Source organism: Pelophylax lessonae, assembly GCF_965119305.1.
Source record: "Pelophylax lessonae genome assembly, chromosome: 8".
Classification (NCBI taxonomy): Eukaryota; Metazoa; Chordata; class Amphibia; order Anura; family Ranidae; genus Pelophylax; species Pelophylax lessonae.
Genome location: NC_138775.1, coordinates 191,157,289 through 191,170,329, shown reverse-complemented (window position 1 = coordinate 191,170,329; position 13,041 = coordinate 191,157,289). Strand labels below are relative to the sequence as shown.

General features: G+C 53.7%; 1 protein-coding gene across 1 annotated transcript in view; it reads right to left on the bottom strand.

The window, feature by feature from the left end:
- ARHGAP29 (Rho GTPase activating protein 29) overlaps positions 1-2,472 on the bottom strand; it is a 241,177-nt gene extending 238,705 nt beyond the window's left edge. The window contains exon 1 of the mRNA XM_082265500.1: positions 2,322-2,472. The gene's annotated coding sequence lies outside the window, so the exon portion shown is untranslated. The remainder of the gene's footprint in view (positions 1-2,321) is intronic.
- Positions 2,473-13,041: the final 10,569 nt, after the last annotated feature.

Sequence of the window (13,041 nt, the reverse complement as noted above, 5' to 3'; positions counted from 1 at the left end):
TGGAGGCACAGTCATGTCAGTGCAGGTTCCATTTCTCCAGGTCATGGTATATCTGGTAGTAAACTGTTCACGGCATTCAACCGGTCTCGTCCTGTAATCTTGAAGACATTTCATAGCTTCTCCTGCCCACCTGTTCTTCAGTTTTCTGTGTCGGAGGGATTCTCCTGAAGAAGTGACTTGGGAAGATCTTCCGCATTATGGGACAAGTCCAATTGAATGTGACCAACTACTTGGTAGAACCATTTCCTGCTCTTGGGGTACATACAGACTTAGTACTGACTACTACTAGAGAACCATTCCTTGCTCTTGGGGTACATACAGACTCCGTGCCGACTACTAGAGGACCATTCCTTGCTCTTGGGGTACATACAGACTTAGTACTGACTACTACTAGAGAACCATTCCTTGCTCTTGGGGTACATACAGACTCCATACCAACTACTAGAGGACCATTCCTTGCTCTTGGGGTACACACAGACTCCGTACCAACTACTAGAGGACCATTCCTTGCTCTTGGGGTACATACAGACTCAGTACTGACTACTACTAGAGTACCATTCCTTGTTCTTGGGGTACATACAGACTCAGTACTGACTACTACTAGAGGACCATTCCTTGCTCTTGGGGTACATACAGACTCAGTACTGACTACTACTAGAGTACCATTCCTTGTTCTTGGGGTACATACAGACTCAGTACTGACTACTACTAGAGGACCATTCCTTGTTCTTGGGGTACATACAGACTCAGTACTGACTACTACTAGAGGACCATTCCTTGCTCTTGGGGTACATACAGACTTAGTACTGACTACTACTAGAGAACCATTCCTTGCTCTTGGGGTGCATACAGACTCCGTACCGACTACTAGAGGACCATTCCTTGCTCTTGGGGTACATACAGACTCCATACCAACTACTAGAGGACCATTCCTTGCTCTTGGGGTACACACAGACTCCGTACCGACTACTAGAGGACCATTCCTTGCTCTTGGGGTACATACAGACTCAGTACTGACTACTACTAGAGTACCATTCCTTGCTCCTGGGGTACATACAGACTCAGTACTGACTACTACTAGAGGACCATTCCTTGCTCTTGGGGTACATACAGACTCCGTACCGACTACTACCCCAAGAGCATTCCTTGCTCTTGGGGTACATACAGAAGTGGTACCAACTACTACTAGAGGCTAACTTCTTGCTCTTGGGGCACATACAGACTCAGTACTGACTACAACTAGAGGACCATTCCTTGATCTTGGGGTACATACAACCTCAGTACTGACTACTACTACTACTAGAGGACCATTCCTTGCTCTTGGGGTACATACAGACTCAGTACTGACTACTAATAGAGGACCATTCCTTGCTCTTGGGGTACATACAGAAGTGGTACCAACTACTACTAGAGGCTAACTCCTTGCTCTTGGGGTAAATACAGACTTGGTACAGACTACTACTACTACTAGAGGATCATTTCTTGCTTTTAGGGCACATACTGACTAGGATACAAGAGAAATGGCCGCACACCAAGCGATGGCTCACGATGAACAACATACATACATACAGACCGGAGACAAACTACTATTAGATGACCATTCCTTGGTCTTGGGGTGTCATACAAACTCGGTACCAACTACTACTTGAGGACCATTCCTTGCTCGTGGGGCTCATAAAGACTTGGTACCAAATACTATTAGAGGACCATTCCTTGTTCTTGGGGCTGATACAGACTCAGTTTCAGTCGATCTTTTAGCCAACCTTCCAATGACTGCTCATGTGTGAACCTCACCTGGTGTGGTAAAGCCGGTTGTCATAGAAAACCCAATGGAAGTCGTAATGACTGGGATGAGTCGGACCATAGCTAGTGCTTGTTATCTGAGATTTGACACCTTTCCTTTATGACAGGTGCTGATTGTTCCCTATCCTATAGGACAGGGGGTTCCTAAACTTTATAATCCAAGGGCCCATATAAAACCCAATGGCAATCCTGGGAGCCAACATGGCAAACCTGATCACATCTACTACACAGTGACATGGTGACCCATCACAAACCGAGCTTAGGAGACATTGCCATAGAGAGGGGATGGAAAGCTCTTGGCCAGATGACTGGGGAGATCACAGGAGATCCATGGAAGGTCCTCCAGATGTCACCTCCACCATCCATGGGAGGTCCATCACTGTCACCAATCCCAGCCCAATGGAGGTAGGTTGGGTGGTCACACATCTGGAACATACACCCCATGTCATCACCCAGGACACAGGGCCAGAATATCTGCATGTAAAGTCCACACACCCGAGCAGGCATCCCAGCATTACCTAAAGAGCAGAGCTGCAGCATCCCTGGTTCCGCCGCGCCGCTCTCAGCCCCCCGGAGCTCCGGTACCGGTTCCAATAGAAGAAAAGCAATTCACGGAATACAGCGAGCAGCCGATGCACAGCACCTCCTCTGCCTGACTGGCGCCGCGACTCCCCTCCGCTCCACACTGCCGCCTCACACACGCCCACATTCACCACATACACGCCCCATCCTCGCCTACTGTGCGGACTGTCCCCGCCAGCCACGCCTACTTCCAGGCAGGGTTAGTGTTACTAGTCACGCTCTCACAGGTCAAACAACGCCCACCCGAAGTGCTCCAAACTTCAGTCCCCGCCCACATTCCACAAGTGCCTTACAAACCAGCGAGCCCCGCCTACTTTCTGTGTGACCACGCCCATCTAGGCAAGCTCTGGTGGTATGGCTGGGAGCAGGTGGTCGGAGCTCAGCATGTGTGTAGAGCTATGCGGACAATCATTAACGAAAGCACAGATCCTGAGAATAGGGAAGAGCACAGACCTACAGATCACTGGGAATAGAGGAGAGCACAGACCTACAGATCACTGGGGGAGAGGAGAGCACAGACCTACAGATCACTGGGGGAGAGGAGAGCACAGACCTACAGATCACTGGGGGAGAGGAGAGCACAGACCTACAGATCCCTGGGAATGGAGGAGAGCACAGATCCCTGGGAATAGAGGAGAGCACAGACCTACAGATCCCCGGGGGAGAGGAGAGCACAGACCTACAGATCCCTGGGAATAGAGGAGAGTGCAGACCTACAGAAACCTGGGAATAGGGAAGAGCACAGACCTACAGATCCCTGGGAATAGAGGAGAGCACAGACCTACAGATCCATGGGGGAGAGGAGAGCACAGACCTGCAGATCCCCGGGGGAGAGGAGAGCACAGACCTGCAGATCCCTGGGGCAGGGGGAGAGGAGAGCACAGACCTACAGATCCCTGGGAATAGAGGAGAGAACAGACCTACATATCCCTGGTAATAGAGGAGAGCACAGACCTACAGATCCCTGGTAATAGAGGAGAGCACAGACCTACAGATCCCTGGGAATAGAGGAGAGCACAGACCTACAGATCCCTGGTAATAGAGGAGAGCACAGACCGACAGATCCCTGGGAATAGAGGAGACCACAGACCTACAGATCCCTGGGAATAGAGGAGAGCACAGACCTACAGATCCCTGGGGGAGAGGAGAGCACAGACCTACATATCCCTGGGGGGGGGGGGAGAGCACAGACCTACAGATCCATGGGAATAGAGAAGAGCACAGATCCCTGGGAATAGAGGAGAGCACAGACCTACAGATCCCTGGTAATAGAGGAGAGCACAGACCTTCAGATCACTGGGAATAGAGGAGAGCACAGACCTACAGATCCTGGGAATAGAGGAGAGCACAGACCTGCAGATCCCTGGGGGAGAGGAGAGCACAGACCTACAGATCCCTGGGAATAGGGAAGAGCACAGACCTACAGATCCCTGGGAATAGAGGAGAGCACAGACCTACAGATCACTGGGAATAGAGGAGAGCACAGACCTACAGATCACTGGGAATAGATGAGAGCACAGACCTACAGATCCCTGGGGGAGAGGAGAGCACAGACCTGCAGATCCCTGGGGGAGAGGAGAGAACAGACCTGCAGATCACTGGGGGAGAGGAGAGCACAGACCTACAGACCCTGGGAATAGAGGAGAGCACAGACCTGCAGATCCCTGGGAATAGAGGAGAGCACAGACCTGCAGATCCCTGGGAATAGAGGAGAGCACAGACCTACAGATCCCTGGGAATAGAGGAGAGCACAGACCTACAGATCCATGGGAATAGAGGAGAGCACAGACCTACAGATCCCTGGGAATAGAGGAGAGCACAGACCTACAGATCCCTGGGAATAGGGAAGAGCACAGACCTGCAGATCCCTGGGGGAGAGGAGAGCACAGACCTGCAGATCCCTTGGGGAGAGGAGAGAACAGACCTGCAGATCCCTGGGGGAGAGGAGAGCACAGACCTACAGATCCTTGGGGGAGAGGAGAGAACAGACCTGCAGATCCCTGGGGGAGAGGAAAGCACAGACCTGCAGATCCCTGGGGGGAGAGGAGAGCACAGACCTGCAGATCCCTGGGGGAGAGGAGAGCACAGACCTGCAGATCCCTGGGGGAGAGGAGAGCACAAACCTGCAGATCCCTGGGGGAGAGGAGAGAACAGACCTGCAGATCCCTGGGGGAGAGGAGAGCACAGACCTGCAGATCCCTGGGGGAGAGGAGAGCACAGACCTGCAGATCCCTGGGGGAGAGGAGAGAACAGACCTGCAGATCCCTGGGGGAGAGGAGAGCACAGACCTACAGATCCCTGGGAATAGGGAAGAGCACAGACCTACAGATCCCTAGGAATAGGGAAGAGCACAGACCTACAGATCCCTGGGAATAGGGAAGAGCACAGACCTGCAGATCCCTGGGGGAGAGGAGAGCACAGACCTACAGATCCATGGGGGAGAGGAGAGAACAGACCTGCAGATCCCTGGGGGAGAGGAGAGCACAGACCTACATATCCCTGGGAATAGAGGAGAGCACAGACCTACAGATCCCTGGGAAAAGGGAAGAGCACAGACCTACAGATCCCTGGGGGAGAGGAGAGCACAGACCTACATATCCCTGGGGGAAAGGAGAGGAAAGCACAGACCTATAGATCCCTGGGGGAGAGGAGAGAACAGACCTGCAGATCCCTGGGGGAGAGGAGAGCACAGACCTACAGATCCATGGGGGAGAGGAGAGAACAGACCTGCAGATCCCTGGGGAGAGGAGAGCAAAGACCTACATATCCCTGGGAATAGAGGAGAGCACAGACCTACAGATCCCTGGGAAAAGGGAAGAGCACAGACCTACAGATCCCTGGGGGAGAGGAGAGCACAGACCTACATATCCCTGGGGGAAAGGAGAGGAGAGCACAGACCTACAGATCCCTGGGGGAGAGGAGAGAACAGACTTGCAGATCCCTGGGGGAGAGGAGAGCACAGACCTACATATCCCTGGGAATAGAGGAGAGCACAGACCTACAGATCCCTGGGGGAGAGGAGACCACAGACCTACAGATCCCTGGAAATAGAGGAGAGCACAGACCTACAGATCCCTGGGAATAGAGGAGAGCACAGACCTACAGATCACTGGGAATAGAGGAGAGCACAGACCTACAGATCCCTGGGAATAGAGAAGAGCACTGACCTACAGATCCCTGGGAATAGAGGAGAGCACAGACCTACAGATCCCTGGGAATAGAGGAGAGCACAGACCTACAGATCCCTGAGAATAGAGGAGAGCACAGAATAGAGGAGAGCACAGACCTACAGATCCCTGGGAATAGAGGAGAGAACAGACCTGCAGATCCCTGAGAATAGAGGAGAGAACAGACCCGCAGATCCCTGGGAATAGAGGAGAGCACAGACCCACAGATCCCTGGGAATAGAGGAGAGAACAGACCCACAGATCCCTGGGAATAGAGGAGATCACAGACCTACAGATCCCTGGGAATAGAGAAGAACACAGACCTACAGATCCCTGGGAATAGAGGAGAGCACAGACCTACAGATCCCTGGGAATAGAGGAGAGCACATACCTGCAGATCCCTGGGAATAGAGGAGAGCACAGACCTACAGATCCCTGGGAATAGAGGAGAGAACAGACCTACAGATCCCTGAGAATAGAGGAGAGCACAGACCTACAGATCCCTGGGGAAGAGGAGAGCACAGACCTACATATCCCTGAAAATAGAGGAGAGAACAGACCTGCAGATCCCTGGGAATAGAGGAGAGCACAGATCCCTGGGAATAGAGGAGAGAACAGACCTGCAGATCCCTGGGAATAGAGGAGAGCACAGACCTACAGATCCCTGAGAATAGAGGAGAGCACAGACCTACAGATCCATGGGGGAGGGGAGAGAACAGACCTGCAGATCCCTGGGGGAGAGGAGAACACAGACCTACAGATTCCTGGGGGAGAGGAGAGCACAGACCCACAGATCCCTGGGAATAGGGAAGAGCACAGACCTACAGATCCCTGGAAATAGGGAAGAGCACAGACCTACAGATCCCTGGGGGAGAGGAGAGGAGAGAACAGACCTGCAGATCCCTGGGGGAGAGGAGAGCACAGACCTACATATCCCTGGGAATAGGGAAGAGCACAGACATACAGATCCCTGGGAATAGAGGAGAGCACAGACCTACAGATCCCTGGGAATAGGGAAGAGCACAGACCTACAGATCCCTGGGAATAGAGGAGAGCACAGACCTACAGATCCATGGGGGAGAGGAGAGAACAGACCTGCAGATCCCTGGGGGAGAGGAGAGCACAGACCTACAGATCCCTGGGAATAGAGGAGAGCACAGACCTACAGATCCCTGGGGGAGAGGAGAGAACAGACCTACAGATCCCTGGGGGAGAGGAGAACACAGACCTACAGATTCCTGGGGGAGAGGAGAGCACAGACCTACAGATCCCTGGGAATAGAGAAGAGCACAGATCCCTGGGAATAGAGGAGAGCACAGATCCCTGGGAATAGAGGAGAGCACAGACCCACAGATCCCTGGGAATAGAGAAGAGCACAGACCTACAGATCCCTGGGAATAGAGGAGAGCACAGACCTACAGATCCCTGGGAATAGAGAAGAGCACAGACCTACAGATCCCTGGGAATAGAGGAGAGCACAGACCTACAGATCCATGGGGGAGAGGAGAGAACAGACCTGCAGATCCCTGGGGGAGAGGAGAACACAGACCTACAGATTCCTGGGGGAGAGGAGAGCACAGACCTACAGATCCCTGGGAATAGAGAAGAGCACAGATCCCTGGGAATAGAGGAGAGCACAGATCCCTGGGAATAGAGGAGAGCACAGACCCACAGATCCCTGGGAATAGAGAAGAGCACAGACCTACAGATCCCTGGGAATAGAGGAGAGCACAGACCTACAGATCCCTGGGAATAGAGAAGAGCACAGACCTACAGATCCCTGGGAATAGAGGAGAGAACAGACCTACAGATCCCTGGGAATAGAGGAGAGCACAGACCTACAGATCCCTGGGAATAGAGGAGAGCACAGACCTACAGATCCATGGGGGAGAGGAGAGAACAGACCTGCACATCCCTGGGGGAGAGGAGAGCACAGACCTACAGATCCCTGGGAATAGAGAAGAGCACAGACCTACAGATCCCTGGGAATAGAGAAGAGCACTGACCTACAGATCCCTGGGAATAAAGGAGAGCACAGACCTACAGATCCCTGGGAATAGAGGAGAGCACAGACCTACAGATCCCTGAGAATAGAGGAGAGCACAGAATAGAGGAGAGCACAGACCTACAGATCCCTGGGAATAGAGGAGAGAACGGACCTGCAGATCCCTGAGAATAGAGGAGAGAACAGACCTGCAGATCCCTGGGAATAGAGGAGAGCACAGATCCCTGGGAATAGAGGAGAGAACAGACCCACAGATCCCTGGGAATAGAGGAGAGCACAGACCTACAGATCCCTGGGAATAGAGAAGAACACAGACCTACAGATCCCTGGGAATAGAGGAGAGCACAGACCTACAGATCCCTGGGAATAGAGGAGAGCACATACCTGCAGATCCCTGGGAATAGAGGAGAGCACAGACCTACAGATCCCTGGGAATAGAGGAGAGAACAGACCTACAGATCCCTGGGAATAGAGGAGAGAACAGACCTACAGATCCCTGAGAATAGAGGAGAGCACAGACCTACAGATCCCTGGGGAAGAGGAGAGCACAGACCTACAGATCCCTGAAAATAGAGGAGAGAACAGACCTGCAGATCCCTGGGAATAGAGGAGAGCACAGACCCACAGATCCCTGGGAATAGAGGAGAGAACAGACCTGCAGATCCCTGGGAATAGAGGAGAGCACAGACCTACAGATCCCTGAGAATAGAGGAGAGCACAGACCTACAGATCCATGGGGGAGGGGAGAGAACAGACCTGCAGATCCCTGGGGGAGAGGAGAACACAGACCTACAGATTCCTGGGGGAGAGGAGAGCACAGACCCACAGATCCCTGGGAATAGGGAAGAGCACAGACCTACAGATCCCTGGGAATAGGGAAGAGCACAGACCTACAGATCCCTGGGGGAGAGGAGAGCACAGAATAGAGGAGAGCACAGACCTACAGATCCCTGGGAATAGAGGAGAGAACGGACCTGCAGATCCCTGAGAATAGAGGAGAGAACAGACCTGCAGATCCCTGGGAATAGAGGAGAGCACAGACCCACAGATCCCTGGGAATAGAGGAGAGAACAGACCCACAGATCCCTGGGAATAGAGGAGAGCACAGACCTACAGATCCCTGGAAATAGAGAAGAACACAGACCTACAGATCCCTGGGAATAGAGGAGAGCACAGACCTACAGATCCCTGGGAATAGAGGAGAGCACATACCTGCAGATCCCTGGGAATAGAGGAGAGCACAGACCTACAGATCCCTGGGAATAGAGGAGAGAACAGACCTACAGATCCCTGGGAATAGAGGAGAGAACAGACCTACAGATCCCTGAGAATAGAGGAGAGCACAGACCTACAGATCCCTGGGGAAGAGGAGAGCACAGACCTACAGATCCCTGAAAATAGAGGAGAGAACAGACCTGCAGATCCCTGGGAATAGAGGAGAGCACAGACCCACAGATCCCTGGGAATAGAGGAGAGAACAGACCTGCAGATCCCTGGGAATAGAGGAGAGCACAGACCTACAGATCCCTGAGAATAGAGGAGAGCACAGACCTACAGATCCATGGGGGAGGGGAGAGAACAGACCTGCAGATCCCTGGGGGAGAGGAGAACACAGACCTACAGATTCCTGGGGGAGAGGAGAGCACAGACCCACAGATCCCTGGGAATAGGGAAGAGCACAGACCTACAGATCCCTGGGAATAGGGAAGAGCACAGACCTACAGATCCCTGGGGGAGAGGAGAGAACAGACCTGCAGATCCCTGGGGGAGAGGAGAGAACAGACCTGCAGATCCCTGGGGGAGAGGAGAGCACAGACCTACATATCCCTGGGAATAGGGAAGAGCACAGACCTACAGATCCCTGGGAATAGAGGAGAGCACAGACTTACAGATCCCTGGGAATAGGGAAGAGCACAGACCTACAGATCCCTGGGAATAGAGGAGAGCACAGACCTACAGATCCATGGGGGAGAGGAGAGAACAGACCTGCAGATCCCTGGGGGAGAGGAGAGCACAGACCTACAGATCCCTGGGAATAGAGGAGAGCACAGACCTACAGATCCCTGGGAATAGAGGAGAGCACAGACCTACAGATCCCTGGGAATAGAGAAGAGCACAGACCCCTGGGAATAGAGGAGAGAACAGACCTGCAGATCCCTGGGAATAGAGGAGAGCACAGACCTACAGATCCCTGAGAATAGAGGAGAGCACAGACCTACAGATCCATGGGGGAGAGGAGAGAACAGACCTGCAGATCCCTGGGGGAGAGGAGAACACAGACCTACAGATTCCTGGGGGAGAGGAGAGCACAGACCTACAGATCCCTGGGAATAGAGAAGAGCACAGATCCCTGGGAATAGAGGAGAGCACAGATCCCTGGGAATAGAGGAGAGCACAGATCCCTGGGAATAGAGGAGAGCACAGACCCACAGATCCCTGGGAATAGAGAAGAGCACAGACCTACAGATCCCTGGGAATAGAGGAGAGCACAGACCTACAGATCCATGGGGGAGAGGAGAGAACAGACCTGCAGATCCCTGGGGGAGAGGAGAGCACAGACCTACAGATCCCTGGGAATAGAGAAGAGCACAGATCCCTGGGAATAGAGGAGAGCACAGACCCACTGATCCCTGGGAATAGAGAAGAGCACAGAACTACAGATCCCTGGGAATAGAGGAGAGCACAGACCTACAGATCCCTGGAATACAGGAGAGCACAGACCTACAGATCCCTGGGAATAGAGGAGAGCATAGATCTACAGATCCCTGGGAATAGAGAAGAGCACAGACCTACAGATCCCTGGGAATTGAGGAGAGCATAGATCTACAGATCCCTGGGAATAGAGAAGAGCACAGACCTACCGATCCCTGGGAATAGAAGAGAGCACAGACCTACAGATCCCTGGGAATAGAGAAGAGCACAGACCTACAGATCACTGGGAATAGAGGAGAGCACAGAGCTACAGAACCCTGGGGGAGAGGAGAACCCAGACCTACAGATCCCTGGGGGAGAGAAGAACACAGACCTACAGATCCTTGGGGGAGAGGAGAGTACAGACCTGTGGATCCCTGCGGGAGAGGAGAGCGCAGACCTACAGATCCCTGGGGGAGAGGAGAGCGCAGACCCACATATCCATGGGAATAGAGGAGAGCGCAGATCTACAGATCCCTGCGGGAGAGGAATGCACAGAACTACCCATCCCTGGGGGGAGAGGAACGCGCAGACTTACATATCCCAGGAGGAGAGCGCAGACCTACACATCCCCGGGGAAGAGGAGAGCACAGACCTACAGATCCCTGGGGGAAAGGAGAGCACACACCTACAGATCCCTGGGGTAGAGGAGAGCCCAGACCTAAAGATCCCTGGGGCAAAGGAGAGCACAGATCCCTGGGGGAGAGGAGAGCACAGACCTAAAGATCCCTGGCAGGAGAGCACAGATCTACACATCCCAGGAGGAAGGCACAGACCTACAGATCCCCAGGGAAGAGGAGAGCACAGACCTACAGATCACTGGGGGAGAGGAGAGCACAGACCTACAGATCCATGGGGGAGAGGAGAGCACAGACCTACAGATCCATGGGGGAGAGGAGAGCACAGACCTAAAGATCCCTGGGGGAGTGGAGAGCACAGACCTACAGATCCTGGGAGGAGAGCACAGATCTACACATCCCAGGAGGAAAGCACAGACCTACAGATCCCGGGAGGAGAGGAGAACAGAGACCTACACATCCCTCGAGGAGAGCACAGACCTACAGATCCTGGGAAGAGAGCACAGATCTACACATCCCAGGAGGAGAACAGAGACCTACACATCCCCGGAGGAGAGCACAGACCTACACATTCCCGGAAGAGATGAGAGCACAGACCTACACATCCTGGGAGGAGAAGAGAGCACAGACCTACACATCCCCGGAGGACAGCACAGACCTACAGATCCTGGGAGGCGAGGAGAGCAGAAACCTACACATCTTAGGAGGAGAGCACAGACCTACAGATCCTGGGAGGCGAGGAGAGCAGAAACCTACACATCTTCGGAGGAGAGCACAGATCTACAGATCCCGGGAGGAGAGGAGAGCATGGGTCTACAGATCCCGGGAGGAGAGGAGAGCACAGACCTACAGATCCCGGGAGAAGAGGAAAGCACAGATCTACAGATCCCTGGGGGAGAGGAGAGGAGAGCACAGACCTACAGATCCTGGGTGGAGAGGAGAGCACAGACCTACAGATCCCAAAAGGAGAGGAAGGAGAGCAGAGACCTGCAGATTCCTGGAGGAGAGGAGAGCACAGACCTACAGATCCCAAAAGGAGAGGAAGGAGAGCACGGACCGGCAGATTCCTGGAGGAGAGGCGTGCACAGACCTACAGATCCTGGGAGGAGAGGCGAGCACAGACCTACAGATCCCGGGAGGAGAGGCGAGCACAGACCTACAGATCCCAGGAGGAGAGGCGAGCAGAGACCTACAGATCCCGGGAGGATAGGCGAGCACAGACCTACAGATCTCGATCCCGAGAGGAGAGGCAAGCACAGACCTACAGATCCTGAGAGGAGAGGTGAGCACAGACCTACAGATCTCAGGAGAAGAAGAGAGCACAGACCTACACATCCCAGGAGGAGAGGGAAGGACATCATAGACCTATAGATCCTAAGAGGAAAGGAGAGCATATCCTACAGATCCCTGGAGGAGAGGAGAGCACAGACCTACAGATCCCCGGAGGAGAGGAAAGTACAATCCTATGGATTCCCGGAAGAGAGGAGAGCCCATTCCTATGGATCCTCGGAGGAGAGGAGAGCATGTTCCGAGGTATCCCTGGAGGAGAGGAGAGCATGTTCCTACAGATCCCCAGAGGACAGCAAGTTCCTACGGACCCCCAGAGGACAGGAGAGCACGTTCCCAGGGATTCCCGGAGGAGAGGAGAGCACGTTCATAGGGATCCCGAGAGGAGAGCACGTTCCTATGGATCCCTGGAGAAGAGCACATTCCTACTGATCCCCGAAGGAGAGGAGAGCACAGTCCTAGGGATCCCTGGGGGGAGTACAGTCCTACGGATCCTTGGAGGGGAGCACGGTCCTACGGATCCCTGGAGGAGAGCACAGTCCTACGGATCCCTGGAGGAGAGCACGGTCCTACGGATCCCTGGAGGAGAGAGCACGGTCCTAAGGATTCCCGGAGGAGAGAGCACAGTCCTACGGATCCCCGGAGGAGAGAAGAGCACGGTCCTACGAGTCCCCAGGGGAGGAGAGGAGAGCACGGTCCTACAAATCCCAGGAGAAGAGCACAGTCCTATGGATCCAATGAGAAGTGCAACGGATCCCTGGAGGAGAGCATGGTCCTACGGATCCCCAGGGGAGGAGAGGTGAGCACAATCCTAAGGATCCCCGGAGGCAAGGAGAGCGCAGACCTAAGGAACCCAAGAGAGAGGAGAGCACAGGCCTACAGATCCTGTGAGGAGAAGAGAGCTCAGACCTTCAGATCCCAAGAGAGG